Below are 15,922 nucleotides of genomic sequence, written 5' to 3' on the forward strand. Positions count from 1 at the left end.
CTTCCCCCACCAAAATGATACCACTAGCAGTTGCAATCATGGGGCTGGAGGACATGCCTGTACTGCTACAACTACAGCAACAAAAGCAACAACAACAACTACAGCTACAACAACAGGCAGCACAGAGGAGACGCAGGAGGAGAAGGAGGGTGAGACAGGTATAGCAAGTTCAACCAGTGCAGCCAGTGGTACCACGTAGGCAGCCACCAATCCCTCGCATCAGACCCAGTCCATTCAATCTAACCCCGAGCAGATCCACACCTTGTACCGGTTGTGCCGGGACACCATCACCACCATAGTGGACATGATACACGACGACATCGTCAGCCTCATAGAAATACGCACTGCCATCCCCCCGCTACTAAAGGTGGTGTTCGTGCTCCACTTCCTGGCCACAGGCACCTACCAGCACACAGTGGGCCAGCTGCATGGTATATCAAAACCACTCTTTTCGCGCATGCTGACCCAAATACTGGATGCCCTCCTGAAGCACGCTAGCACCCACATATCCCTACCACGGACTGCCCAGGAACTTGCCAACACTAAAGTAGGCTTCCATGCAATGGCAGGCATGCCCAATTGCGTTGGTGCCCTCGACTGCACCCATGTAGAATTGGTTGTCCCTCATGCAACAGAGGCGGTGTACCGCAATCGCAAGCAATACCACGCCATCAATTTGCAGATGGTATGTGACTCCAGCAACATCATCACACATTGTTGCGCCCGATATCCCAGATCTACACATGATGCCATGGTGCTGCGTAACTCCACGCTACCCCGCCACATGGAGATACATGCTGGACGACGTGCCTGGCTGCTTGGTGAGTTGACTGACTGGCCCATGGTAGTGCATCGGGGTTGTGAGGTGGGGGGATGCATACTCCACCTGGGTGGGAATGGGCCGTGAGTGGACAATGCACTCAGAGCTAAACACTTCTGACCTGAACCTCCCAAACCGAACATGATATGATATGATTGTTTATTTATATAGCGCCTATACACAATGGGCCTCATTACATGGTAGGCGGTAAACCATGGCGCTAATGGTAATCTACGTTTACCGCCTTGGAGGGAAGGGGAATTACCGCCCTATTCCAAGGTTGGGAAGGCGGTAATTCCTCCTTCCTCCATTGCCCTTCCCCATTCCCATTTTTGCCCCGTAGGGCATAATGGGAATGGGGAAGGCGCTAATTACGGTACCGCAAATTGCGGTACCGTAATTAGCACCCCGGTCCCTTTGCGGGTTCGTTTTTTAACGCCTGCTAAAAGCAGGCGTTAATGTACGAACCCGCAAAGGGACCTCGTAGTAAGGCGGTAAGGGTTTACCGGTACCGGTAAAATACCGGTACCGGTAAACCCTTACCGCCTACCGTGTAATGAGGCCCAATGTGTTTCAAAGCGCTTCAAGGCAAGGGAGGGAACAAGGGAAAATACAACCACATTCTTACAGGCCATGAACAGTAAGGATGTGAAATTAACTATCGTACTTGGCCTGACGACATTTCAGATAGTGCAAGCGCTAAAACATAGATATGGAAGGGCGGGGGAGAGTGGGAAGGAAATGCAAACAGACAGGCGACTACCGTACTAGGCCTGACGACATTTCTGTTAGAGCCGGAGAAAAACAAAAGGTGAGGGAGAGGGGTGCAGAAATGGAGGGGAGGAACAAAACAAGCGACTATCATACTAGGCCTGACGACATTTCAGATAGTGCTAGAGGGGTGGTGGGGAGGAAAAAAACAGTAATGGGAGGGTGGAGGAAACAGACAAGGTTGCTATCATATTAGGTCCAGGGACAATTCCGATAGAATAAGTGCATAGAAGAAATCACATCAATGCCATACATAAAACCAATGCCGTACATCAATGACAACATGCAAGATGCACAAGCAGGCCATATAGCAGTACACAATGCATCAAATTAATCTGTGTGCATACGTACAGGGACATGGCATGTCAACACCAAATAGCTGTGGCCATGGCTGTGAATCCTAAAGGTGGCAGCTCAGGTTGGCTCACACATACCTCTTTGTGCTCCCATGAAGGTGATGGAGGCTATACCTTGAAGCCATGGCTACTTACCCCTGTGCGGAACCCGCGGAACAGGCACAAAGAGGAGTACAATCTGGTTAATACCCGTACCCGTGTCGTGATTAAGCAGACCTTTGGCCTGTTGAAGGCGTGGTTCCGCTGCCTAAGCAAGTCTGGTGGAGCAATCCTTTATAGCCCTGAGAAGGTGGCAAAGATCACCATGGCCTGGGTCATGCTGCACAACATGTGCATCCGGAGAAATGTACCACTGCCACCTGACATTGACATGCATGCACCGGGTGAGGATGATGATGGAGGAAAAGCAGCACCCCTGCCAGTATGTGATGCACAAGATGGCCGTGCTGTATACCAATCACTGATTGACGAATACTTCTGAACCACAGGGACGTTGATGGTTATGTGTCAGTGCTACACTGAGCACTGGGTCCGTGTGGACATGGACACAGGGTGTGTGGGGAGTTGGGCACTGTGCACTGTCATGAATAGAATGAACACACACAAAATGAACAATGTCCAGGCATTAAATGATTTTGCACACAACAGGTGTATTAATGAAAATTACAGAAAAGTGCTTCCTCCCTCCACCGCTCACACGCCCTCCCCCCTCCCCCAAAACACCCAAACACCCCATACCCCCAATGAACACCCCATACCCCAAATAAACACCCCATACCCCAAATAAACACCCCATACCCCAGATAAACACCCCATACCCCCAATGAACACCCCCTTAATCCCATATATACCACCAACACCACCTCCCCCCTCACCCATTGTCAGCCCCACACTATTTGCGGGCTTTTTTAGTGTCCGGGTGCAGCAGTTCGGTCTGCCTTGCACTCCGCCTTGTCATCCGCACAGGGCAGGAGGGTGCAGAGGATGCAGGTGTGGAGGATGGGGTGGATGCAGCTGGGATTGGCACCGCTGGTGCAGGTTGTTGGCGCTGCAGGTGTTGTAGCAAGTTGTTCAGGACCTGCGTGACGGCCCCCAGACTGTCACGGATCATGACTGCACAGGCATTAATATAGCAGTCATGATCCGTGACAGTCTATATCTCTCCTCTATAGCAGTGGTGGTTTGGGAGGATGACAATGGATTGTGTTTTTAAAGATGGCCGCCGGCGCATTTCCCGTTCCGACGTGATGACTTTGCTTCTGGGTCCGGTATTACGAGCCTGGTATTAACATGATGTTATTACCGGGTCGGTATTAAGGAGTTGGTCCTTGGCGGAGGCGGTATCGGTGGGTCCCGTGATGCCGCTATCGGGGGGGTTGGAGGGCCTTTAGCGGCATTGGCGGTATGGCCATTACCGGCATGGGGGTTCACGCATGCTCGCGCACACGTAATCAGCTACTATTAGCGGCGTCAAAGGAGCATGGACCTGCTACTTCCTCCATGCCGGTAATGACTTTGTTTTTTGCTCGACTCTCGTAATGAGGCCCAAAGTGTTTTGGCAAAAGTGCATGCTCTAGAACAAGTAAAGGGAAAAGGTAACGGAGGGAGGCGGGAAACCTAAATATAGCTAGTAGTAGAGAAGAATATATATATATATATATATATATATATATATATATATATATATATATATATATATATATATATATATATATATATATATATAGATAGACATATATAGATATGTAGATATAGATATATAGATATATATAGCTAGATATAGGGAAGGGAATAATGACTCAAGAATAATTAAGTGGATAAAGGGAAGATACTGGGGAGGACACCCAAGAAGAGAGGTTACCGGGGAGGACACCCGAGAAGAGAGAGAACTCGCCTTTTTCCTACGCTTGATATAGCGGCTAGAAGAAACGTGTATCCAGAGTCCCAAATAAAGGGGAACGCATAGACTACCACAGTGATTAAAGGCACCGCAAAAAGGATACGTTTAAACTCCATGTCGGGGTAATTTTAGAGTCAGAGATACGTGTGACCAGCTGGAGTTCGTCTAGTCCGTTAACGTCTGTCTTATGTGTTGATTGTTGTGACATCATAGGACGGAACATTTTCCTTGAAGGAACTAGCATTAAAACTGTGCGATTGGATATTTTGCAGGTTGTAAAAGACAACCTGATGTTTTTTGAGTAAAATAGAAGATATAAAATTTTGTGAAAGAAATCGGGATTGGAGGCCGCGGTGATTGGTGCTTGCTTATATTGTTGAAATTGTTTAAATCACGTGAAGCTTTGATAAAAGTGTTATATAAAAGGAAAGGGAACAGATTTAAACATGGAGGACATAACTCCACTAGCACACCTGTGCAAACAGTTGCCGAAACATGCACCTAAGCTAAAAAAATACAGTACAGAGTGGGTTAAAGGAACCGCCCACAAAATGTTTATGCCGTGCCCACAGGGTGGGTCCTTATCTAAAGCTGTTTTGCAACACATGATGACATACTTGCACGCCACACACACAGGCAAAAAGTTAGACAAACGCCTAGCTGTTCTAAAGCTTTGGAAAATGTATGAACAGGGAAAGGAAGAGGAGCCGCCAATAGATTGGATACTTAATGTATGTACAGAGGGGGATGAGACGCCTACCGCGCCACCCGCCCCTGTCTGAAAAGGAAATTGAAAACCATAAGGACGAGGGGTTATACCCACTGAGAGAACTTATAGCAGCAACTTGGTATAGCAACCCGGCATATGAGTCACCTACGCAAAGTAGTGATGAAAATCAAGGTAAAGATAAAGCTAATGATATCACCTCTGCAGCCCAAAAGGGACAAGGAGAGACGCAATGCTGAAAGAAGGGACCAGACACAGACAAGTGCATCTCTCGACAAGGAGAGAGAAGGTAAAAGATGGAAAGGAAGCAAAGATAGAACTGATGAGATAGCATTTGCAAAAAACGAATGGATGGGATGGCAGATTTTATTGAAACTCGATGGCAAAGACTTCAAAGATGTGAAACAACAGGAGAAGCTAGATAATGTACAGTGAAAGGAAAAAGAGAAGGAATTGAGAACAGTTATATCGTGAAGAGCTAGAAAGACACCTTGATCGTAAACAAAGAGCAGCCAATGATCAAGACAGACAGGGGCAGCGTAAGTTAGAAGAAGAGCAAAGAATACGAGAGAAAAGAATGAAGAGATGAAGTGATGAGGAAATCTGAAGGGCAGATGAACGTAGAAATGAATAGAAAAAGGAAGAAAATAGGGTCAGAGAAGAGGCGAGGAAGCGCAGAGAATTCAACGACGATGTAGAACATAAGCAAAGACAGAGAGCACGAGATCTTGAATATGTGGAGAGAGGTTAAGAAACCCGAGCCAGTAGTGGATTGGGAAGACATCGAAGAATTCTTTCTTGGGTACAATTCAGTACCAGGCACTTCCAGGGCGAATATTGAAGATGACTTCGACACCAGAAGCATCAGAGAAACGATCGATAGAATATATGATAAAATGGGGCTAGAACAAATACCCCAAGGGGAGGGGGAAGACGAGCGCCTAGAGAGCACTCAGATTTACGACACTGAGGATTTCTCCCGAAGAAATGGGAATAGAGAACTGTCCCTGGATAGACTAGAAATAAGTAGGAACAAAGAAGATACAAGAAGTTGCACGAGTTGGGGACAGACAATGTCCGACACAGAAAGGGAGGAGCGCGAAGAAAAGGAGGAGAGAAGGGGCGAAAGACGATTCCCAAGGGGAAAAGGGATAAAATGGTCAGACACTAGTGAGTACGCGCCAAGGGCATCAGAGTTAGCCACACAGTCAGACCAACATGAAGAAGTATCTCACGGTCAGAAGGGGGTGTCTCCACTGCCCTATGTGAGCAGGCTTAGGACATTGCCAGGCAGGCGGCGATGCGGGAATGTTACCCCTGCAATAGACAGGAGAACAATGAGAGAAGAGAGAGAAGGCCATGCATCCCAATTTACGCTACTCGAGAAAGGGGGAGCAAGACCACAATATATTTCATGGCCACACATGGATCAAGAACATTTGAAAAAAAAGCTTCCAATGTTGACATCGGGAGCCGGAAAATGGATACACGAGTTAGAGAAAATGACAGGAGGGAACACCTTAGCTATTGGGGATATCAAGGGTCTCTTAATCGCCATACATGGTTAGAGAGCAGACGATGTGTGGACACGGGCAGGTTACCCTGATGTGACCACATCTAATACTCCGCATGACGGAGCTCCATTTAACAATTGCAGAGCCGCGGTATGGAAAGCACTACGAGTGCTTTACCCAGACACTTCCGATGTGGGAGCTATAATGACACGAAAAATGAAGGAGTCGGAGGATCCGTTGATTTACATACAGAAATTTCAAGACGAGTGGGTACTCGATACTCAAGAATCTTGGGGGAAATCTATACCTGTGTTCTACCATGCAATGTGCCAAGGACTGCCAGAGCCGGTACAGAAACAGCTCATGAAATTGGTAGGAATCGAGGCTAACCCATGGTCAGAAATACAGCAGACCATCACACTATTGCAGGCTACTGCAAGAAAATAATCACAAAAAGGAAACTGCACGAAAGGGTGAAGAAGCCAAACTGGTGCAGAAGAAATTGTCAAAATATGCTCTTGCGGGAGCCATGATAACTAGAACAAACTAGAACAACTGAATCGAGCATGCAACAGGTCAATAATCCACAACAGAATAATCAGGGCACTACAGGGTTTTACCCCAGGGTAAGATGATTTAAGGGAAGAGGATGGCAGAGTAATCAAGGAGGTTTCCAAAATAATCAAGGAGGTTCTCAAAATATGCAAAATGGCAATCAAGATATGTCAAATGGGCAAATGATCAGACCACCGCCAGTATGTTGGCTGCGTGGAGTGACAGGGCACTTAGCTCGCACATGCAGAAATCAAGACGTGATGCAAAAAGGCCAAGGAACAGGAGCAGGCGTGGCAAATCTACCCGCCTTCATACAACAGGGAGTTGCACAGAATCACACAAGGGCAGTCCCAACATTCATCGTTGCAATTGTCACAAACGATGAGCACCGGAATGGGAAGCAACATTAGGAACGGGGGAAATTCATCAGCACAAGGTGGGACAAAATTGTATATGGACTAGGACAGCTCACTGGGAACCCTGATGTGTTCTATCCTATCAGTGACACCAGACCCTCACCAGGAAACTAGGGTGGATGTCGTTATAGGGGATAAAGAATATTCCTCTTAGTTGACACGGGCGCAACACGTTTGTGCATACGTGAAGGCAAGTTTTCCTTGTCCGGCGATGCCATAAATACTCAGAGTTTCACAGGAGCTAGAAGTCGTGTTCTCTTCACAAACACACTGTCTCTATAGGAGAATGTGAAATGAATGTCCCTTTATTATATTCACGACAGATCCCAATAAACATTTTGGGTCGAGATCTAATGACAAAGTTTAATATGACAATCTCATTCACGGAGGAGGGCATAATATGTTCAACTCCAGGAATGCACTGTCACGGCTCGCTCCCTGCGCTCCCGTTCCCGCTCCCTTCGTTCCCGTCCCCGCCACTTGGGGGCATGTTTTGGGGTTTATTCCCTACTGGACATTTCCTTCGAACCTTATGCTACAGTGTTCTGATGAATTGGGAGCGTTAAAACCTTATTTTCCAAGTTTCTTCCCTTCCGGGTCCATTCCAGGTTTTTGGCAGCCAGCATGCTACTTAAATCAAATGACTATGCGTCCCAGAATGCCTTGGCTCACTGCTTCACCTCCTGCTTCCCAGAATGCCTGGCTCACTGCTTCATCTCCTCCCTTGCAGGACAAGGCTGGGTGGAGGATAGGCAACACCTGTGGCTGCAGTTGCAGCAGGCGGCACGCCTGAGGGGTGTGCTCGTTAAGCAGCTTTAAAAGCCTCAGTTTGCATCAGTCCGGCGCTGGTCATTGTAGCAGTGTTCCTGTTGTGACTAGTCTCTGTTCCTTGTTCCTGGTTTCTGTGCCTTGTACCTAGTTCCAGTTCCTTGTTCCTAGTTTCTGTGCCTTGTACCTAGTTCCAGTTCCTTGTTCCTAGTTTCTGTGCCTAGTACCTAGTTCCAGTTCCTTGTTCCTAGTTATTGTGCCAAGTACCTAGTTCCAGTTCCTAGCTTTTGTGCCCAGTTCTTAGTTCCTGTATCTTGTTCCTCTGTCCTGGATTTCGGATTAATGTGCTTAATTGATTTATGCTTTCTGAATTTCCCTTTCTATCTTCCTCTGTCTGCAGACAGCCTTTCTCTGTGCTTTACTCTTTGATGCAGCCCAGTTTGCCGGTGCGTTCTGTCTCTTTATGCTGTCCTGGTTACTGAAAAGCTTGATGCATTAACCTTACTTTTGTAGTATTAGTTTACTGCCTTTTCTCCTTGGATGGGTGGGAAAGGTTTCCTTTTGTGATATAATTTTCCCTGCTCCTGATCCTACTTTATTGATATTCCATTCCATGTTTTCCATTGCACTTCTGCATTTATTTTCCATTGATTATTAGGTTTGGGTGTTGTTGTAACTAGTTCCAGTGTGTATCCCCTTTTTGTTTTCCTCACAATTTATTATCACAATTCATACTTGCCCTTGACTAGGGTTTTATGTATTTTGTTATCTTTAACCCTTTGCTTTTACAGCCTTCTGGGTCCCTGTTTGATCTACAGGGTTCGTGAAATTACTGACATTCAAGTGGTCTTTCCGGTCCTCGTGAGTACTGTTTGAAAGTTCCTTATTCAGTATTTTACAGAGTGTCAGTTCACAGAATCTGTCCTTGCTTGCCCGCTACGTGGGTTTAGCGCTGTCAGTATCTGTAAGAGCATAGTGGGTAAAGAGTTTGCTGACTTTCCTTTCAGTCATAAGGAGGTCCTAAGTGCTTACCCCACATCCCTTTTCATATATTGGTAATTACTTTATTTGCACTCCTGGGATTTTATATATACACAAGTCTTGGGTATTATATGCAAGTTGTTAGATCCAAAGTTGTTCACTGTGCTATTCTGTGCATTTTTCCCCTTGCCATAGTCAATGCCTTCTTCCTTTCTTAACATGCACTATTCAAACGTATGTGAAATTATAATAGCATACGCAGGACACACAGCTATGAGGGCTACACCATTAGAGCCCGAAATATTTGCGTACAGAATATGTGTACTAATAGCAGGGCTGCCAGGCCTTGCAGACAAAATCATGAGGACCCCAGATGAATTTCTATTCAGACCAAGAATATCGATGCACGAGGAAAAGGGACAAGCATTTCCCTTGACGATACACACAGCTGCAGTACAAGGGAAAATGGCTTTGATTGATGGTCATGACGATGAAGGCCGGCAATGGTGCGCAGTAATCGCCATTGAAGAGGAATACCGATTGACTGACGTCACTGATGATGATCTGTTTGAAGAGCAAGCAGATATGGGAGAGACAATAGTGGAGGTGAGTCTCATCTTTTGGGTGAGAATGATCAAAAGAGAAGTGCCTCAGAGAATGATGTTGGCACGGTACCGTCCTGAATATGTTGATGACGACATGGCCCAAGTGCCTGTCTCAGTATGGAATACAGGCCCCTATGATGTAGGATTACTGAAAGGAATTGGAGAGGTGAGAATCAAACTGAAGCCAGGAGCAATTTTTCCAAAAGCGCAGCAATATCCCATGTCCAGGGAGGCAGATGAAGGAATTTTTAAGACAATGGGCCTCATTACGAGTCCGGCGGTGACACAGGCGGTAAAACCGCCTGGTTACCGCCGGACTCGTATTACCATTCCGCCTCCGTGATTCCCGGAATTACCGGGGCATTACAACCCCGGTTTTCCAGGAATCACGGAGGCGGAATGGTGTTAATCCCCATTCCCATTGAGTCCTATGGGAATCAATGGGAATGGGGATCATGGAAACAATGGCAGCATCTCGTAATGCTGCCGGTGTTTCCTCATCCGCCTGCAGGCGGGCGGTGTTAAACGCGCCAGGTCAAACCTGGCGGGAACATCACCTCCCGCCTGCAGGAGTCGGGTTCAGGCGGTCTGGAAACAACGGTGGCGGCGGGTTTACCGCCACCATTATTTCCGGACCGCCCGATTTGTAATGAGGCCAAATTTCTGCTATGATGGAACAAGGTATCTTACTGATGTTAGAGTTGTCATGCAATACTGCGGTTTATCCGATCAAACAATCAAAGGGAGGGTCTTGGAGGCTAATCCAGGATTTACGCCCAATAAATGATATTGTTGAGGCCGAGTTCCCTTTAGTCCCGAACCCGGCTACGCTACAATTTTATGTAATATACCTGTTGAGGCAAAATATTTCCCGGTGATAGACTTGAAAAATGCATTTTCGCAATCCTATTGCACCGTGACTCACAAGATCGAACGTCATTCACATTCAGACAAATGCATCTGAAAAGCATGAGGCTACCCCAGGGGTACTGTGAGTCTCCTTCTATTTTTAACAGAGTCCTGCAGATGGACCTGAGCAACATTACATTAGAAAGCATTGTCCTGCAATATGTGGATGACATCTTAATTTGCAGTATGACAGAGGAGCAATGTAGACAAGATTCTATTCAGCTATTGACTATATTGGATGAGAAAGGATATAAAGTTGACAAAGAGAAGTTACAATATTGTCAACAAGAAGTGCTGTACATAGGCCAACTGATCTCGCATGAGTGGAAAAGAGTTACCCCAGAAAGAGCTGAAGCCATACTGAACACGGCCAAGCCACACACGATAAAACAAATGCAGAGCTTCTTAGGCCTGTGAAACTATGTCAGGGCATGGGTCTTTGACTACAGCTCTTACACCACGCCTTTGCTTCAGGCCTTAAAGAAGGCCCAAGTGACAAAAGAAACAATTGAATGGTCAGAGACCATGGAGGAAGGGTTTGCTGAACTCAAGAGAGCCATTTGCAGAGCACCAGTTTTAGGGATTCCCAATCATGCAGAGGAATTCTACGGGTTTTCACACACGACTGACAGTGTTATGACGGCAGTGCTCACTCAAAGAACCACATTGGGGTACAAGCCCAGGCATATTATAGTGGAAATTTGGACCCAGTGATGAGAGGCCATTTATCTTGCGAACAAAGTCTAGCTGCTGCAGCGTTCACCATTAAAAAAGCTACTACCATTTTAATGGGATGCTCCATGACATTGTACGTCAAGCACTCACTATTTGCTATCCTAGAGAGGCCTAAGGGTACACTGACATCTCAGAGAGCTTCTGCTTATGAAGTGATCATATTGAATCCTTCAATTACAGTAGTCCGATGCAAAATAGTGAACCCAGCTATGTTCATAGCAGAGCCAGTCACTGAAGGAGAGCCAATACATAACTGTGCGAACTATGAAGAATTCTATGACGAAATATCCAGAGTAAAAGAAAATGCTTTGGCAGAAGGTGAAAGTGTCTTTATTGACAGTTCTGCGAGAATTTATCAAAACGATGGGCAAAGATATACAGCCATCGCTGTAATGAAACACACCGCAAATGGAGAATTTCGAGTACTCCTTAGTGCGTGAATACCATCTAATTTTTCAGCACAGGCTGCAGAATTATTGCCGTTGATACTCGCCATTGAGAATCACTCAGACCAGGAAGTAACGGTGTACAGTGATTCTGCCTATGTGACATCTACAGTGCACGCAGGATTAGCGAACTGGAAGAGGAGGGGCTACCTCCGAGCAGACAGCACACCAGTGCAGCACGCAGCCTTATTGGACAGGCTGATCAAGGCCCTACAGCTCCCAGTGGGCATAACGGTCATGAAATGCGCCACCCACACAAAAGGGACAGATTTTATCTCACGCAGAAATCAAGCAGCAAACACGGAAGCCAAGATTATGGCATCCTAAAGTGAAACGATCATGCAGGTGGAAGTCACCCATACAAATGAGAGGATGATGTTTGCATGGACCACACCTGAAAGTCATAACAATCTAGGACAAACACAGTTGATGGAAGTCCAAGGGGGGGCACCACAGGAAGAGAACAATCTTTGGAAGAGGCGAGGGAGTTCTTTAAACCGCTCTGACAGCTTGTGGTGACAAGACAGCACTGGTAAACCAGTAATGCCTATAGCGCAGGAACAGTTACACTACCCAGCACCCATGACAAAAGAGAATCTAGCGACAACGCTCGCAGAAGACTGGTTCATACAGAACTTAACCGAGCATGTCACATTTTTTATAGTGAATTGTATAATCTGCCAACCATTTGCAGCAGTGCACACATTAAAAGTAATGAGAGGAGTCATCCCAAGGCCAAATGGGCCTTTTCAGCACTTGCATGTCGACTATGTCGACATGATTCAAGTATGTAATGGGTACAAGTATCTAATTGTTGTGGTGTGTCCATTCTCTAGATTGATAGAAGCAGGTCCATGTATACACCCAGACTCTACCTGTGCGGCCACATTTTTAGTAAGAGTGGTATTTCCCAGGTTGAGGGTATGTGAAGTCATGAGATCAGATAATGGGGCTCACTTTGTAAATGAGATCTTCAAACAGATTAGCTTGTTGCTTGGTATAAAGCACAAGTTCTCGTCGGAGTATCCTCCACAAGGTAACGGTATATGTGAGAAGCTCAACGGCTTATTAAAGGAAAGGATAGCCAAGTTGAAGCTTACTCTAAGAAAGGGATGGTTGCACTGCCTTCCTTTGGCACTTTATGCACACAGGAATCAACCCGGTTCCGAACATCATCTCACGCTGCACGAAATAGCCACAGGAAGAAGAATGCACACTCCCCTGACACCCCGAGACAGAGCTAGATGTGATGCCCAGTCGACAGGAGAAATTTTAGGGTCTGAAATGCAAAATTACCTGAATTACATGACATCTTGCCTTACTGTAATTTCAGACCAGCTGCAGCGACGACGAAAAGGGTGCAGGGCAGCACAGAACACAGAAGGAGATACTACTACAGGCACAGCTCAAGGACTTTGTGTACCATCCATTTTCCCTGGAGATCGCATTCTGGTAAAGAACCATATGAGGAAAAGGTGGGATGAGCCAAGATTTAACGGTCCCTTTACAGTGGAAGACTGCACTCCTTCCGCAGTGAAACTACAAGGCAGAAGAGCTTGGATTTTTCTGGGCGATATCAAACCCTACATCAGAGAAGGCCCCCTGCCTGCACCCCAGCGTGACGAGACTACAGACGACGGGAAAGAACCACAGCACGTGCAGACGAGATCCATGACGAGGAAGGAGGACGCATGAGCAGCTGCAAAACCAAGACAAAGAACTTTCGTGAGATAGCTGTGGTTCAACTTTGGACATTCCTCTGAGCAAAAAAGAGGATAAGGACAGATAACCTGGACACTCTGTGCATCCTAGTTGCAGGGTGAAGAAGACAATTGCACGTATAAACCAAAACAGTCTGTTGACTTTGAATTTTGGATTGAGACTAAAAATTGTGACGAGAAAATAACATGCCAAATTTTGATCGAGGACACATGAATTGGAAGAAAATACAGTACCCAGATTCCTTCCACACAGAGGCTTTGTTTGGAATTACCTATGGTGTCCCGCAGTAGCAGCATCACCAAAGACGTGGTGACATACTTCGATCTAGTGCTAAAATCGTACCCGTCACTGGTGGGGAGGCTCACAAGTGTCACCGACTTTTTTCAAGATCCTGAAAACGAAAAGATCATAAGGAGGCTGCTTACTGTGATCACCAAGCAATTCCTCCTACTTCCTGAATACAGCAAAGAAAAGCCAAATGTAACGAGCAAAGAAGGAAGTAAATGAGCTGTCAATATACTGTTCTTTCGCATAATCGAAGACTTTCCAAATCTTGTCGGGAGAACGACAGACGTACTCACGTTTCTTCGAGATCCAGCAAATACAGAACATCTAAGCAGACTCCTAAATAACATTGTGATCTTACTTGCACTCCACGCAAATGGAAATTACAGGCACTGTTTACATTGAATGAGAGCAAATAGTTCCAAACCTCAGCAAGACAGGACAAATGTCCTTGTCACCAGAAGACAGTAAATTGTACAGCAATGTTTTCTTTTGTTTAATCACTGATTTTCCAGAACTAGTGGGGAGACCTGCAGATGTTGACATCCTCGCCTTCATCAGAGATCCAGCTAAAGCTACACAGATGGGCATGCTCTTGCATGGAATAGTGATGCAAGTGGAACTCTCCAACCATCAGCAGAACTAGTTGAGAAGATTTTAAACTTTCCGCCGAGGGACAGATCGAGATAACATTGCCGGAGATTTCCTTTCTTATTTTCTATTGACAATATGTCTTCGGGAATGAAGCAGATAAGAGGCATAGACTGGGAGCTGACATACTTTGAACATGCGAAGTAAAAGAGACTTGCTGAAATATTACTCGATATTGACACTTCCCATAGCCTAGTAAAAGAACTGCACCCCGAGATAATAGACAATTCATTATTCACAAGAGGGGGGACAATTGTGTAACACCTGAAACTCACAACAAAGAATCCGAAAGACAATGGTCCTCATTACGACGCGGGTGGTAAGTGAATAACGATACCGGTATAGGATTAACGGCATCGCTTACCACTCCGCACGATTAGGAAAGGACAACCCGCTATTAGCGGCTCCGTACTTTACGGTGCCGCAAATAGCGACATGAGCGCGGGCACGCGACCCCTCATGCCGGAAATAGCGCTATGGCGCAAACAGGGGAACATCACGACTCATGCGAACATGCAATTAACAGCCTAGTGAAGGGCGTGAAGTACCGTACCGCCATGGTGCAAATACCGGCATCGCAGCCCACCCGTAAACGGCCATGTGCAGTATTCCCAACTGCCACAGGTGCACACAATTAGCACAGGTAATACAGACTGGGCCAGCACAAAAGGAGCACACCCCACCCCTTCCCACACCCAGTCACACTCCACAATGATTCCAATACTACTAGCAATGCTGGGGCTGGAGGGCCTGATTGCAGTGGAAGTGCTACAACAACAACAACAGGCAAGACGCAGGAGGAGAAGGAGGGCAAGGCAGGGCCAGCATGCCCCACCAGTGCAGCCAGTGGCACCACGCAGGCAGCCCCCAATCCCACGCATCAGAGCCAGTCAATTCAACCTAACCACTGAGCAGATCCACACCCTGTACCGTCTGGACCGGGACACCATCAACACCATTGTGGACATGAAACATGATGACATTGTCAGCCTGATTGAAACACGCACTGCCATCCCACCCCTACTGAAGGTAGTGTCTTTGCTCCACTTCCTGGCCACAGGCACCTACCAGCACACAGTGGGGCACATGCACGGCATTTCACAACCATTATTCTCACGTACGCTGAACCAAGTGCTTGATGCCCTCCTCAAGCACACAGGCGACCACATTTCCTTACCACGGTCTGCCCAGGAGATCTCAAACACCAAAGTAGGTTTCCATTCACTGGCCGGCATCCCTGGTTGCATTGGCGCCATCGACTGCACCCATGTGGAATTGGTGCTCCCACATGCCATGGGGCAAGCGTACCGCAACCGTAGGCTATACCACTCAATCAGCGTGCAAATGGTATGTGACTCAAACAGGATCATCACACATTGTCGTGCCCAATTCCCCGGATCAACCCATGATTCAATGGTCCTGCGGAACTCCATGATACCACGCTACATGGAGCGACATGCAGGGCAGAGATCCTGGCTTCTTGGTGAGTCGCATGTTATGCCCATGGAAATGTGATGTGGGTAGGTGATGGAGGTATAGATGCATACTTCACCTGGCTGAGATGGGGGAGAGGGGAGAGATGCATACTTCACCTGGCTGAAATGGGGGGGGGGGTGCATACTTCACCTGGCTGAGATGGAGGGGGGGAGAGATGCATATTTCACCTGGCTGAGATGGGGGGAGAGATGCATACTTCACCTGGCTGAGATGGGGGGGGGGGAGAGATGCATACTTCACCTGGCTGAGATGGGGGGAGATGCA

The 15,922-nt window shown here is 46.8% G+C and overlaps 1 protein-coding gene across 4 annotated transcripts in view; it reads right to left on the minus strand.

Moving 5' to 3' along the window:
• The window catches only part of LOC138538879 (glyoxal reductase-like), a 1,290,729-nt gene that overhangs the window by 807,824 nt on the left and 466,983 nt on the right, over positions 1 to 15,922 (minus strand). The gene's annotated exons all lie outside the window — the stretch shown is intronic.

The sequence above is a fragment of the Ambystoma mexicanum genome, chromosome 1q (assembly GCF_040938575.1).
Source record: "Ambystoma mexicanum isolate Mex_15411 chromosome 1q, UKY_AmexF1_1, whole genome shotgun sequence".
Taxonomy (NCBI): domain Eukaryota; kingdom Metazoa; phylum Chordata; class Amphibia; order Caudata; family Ambystomatidae; genus Ambystoma; species Ambystoma mexicanum.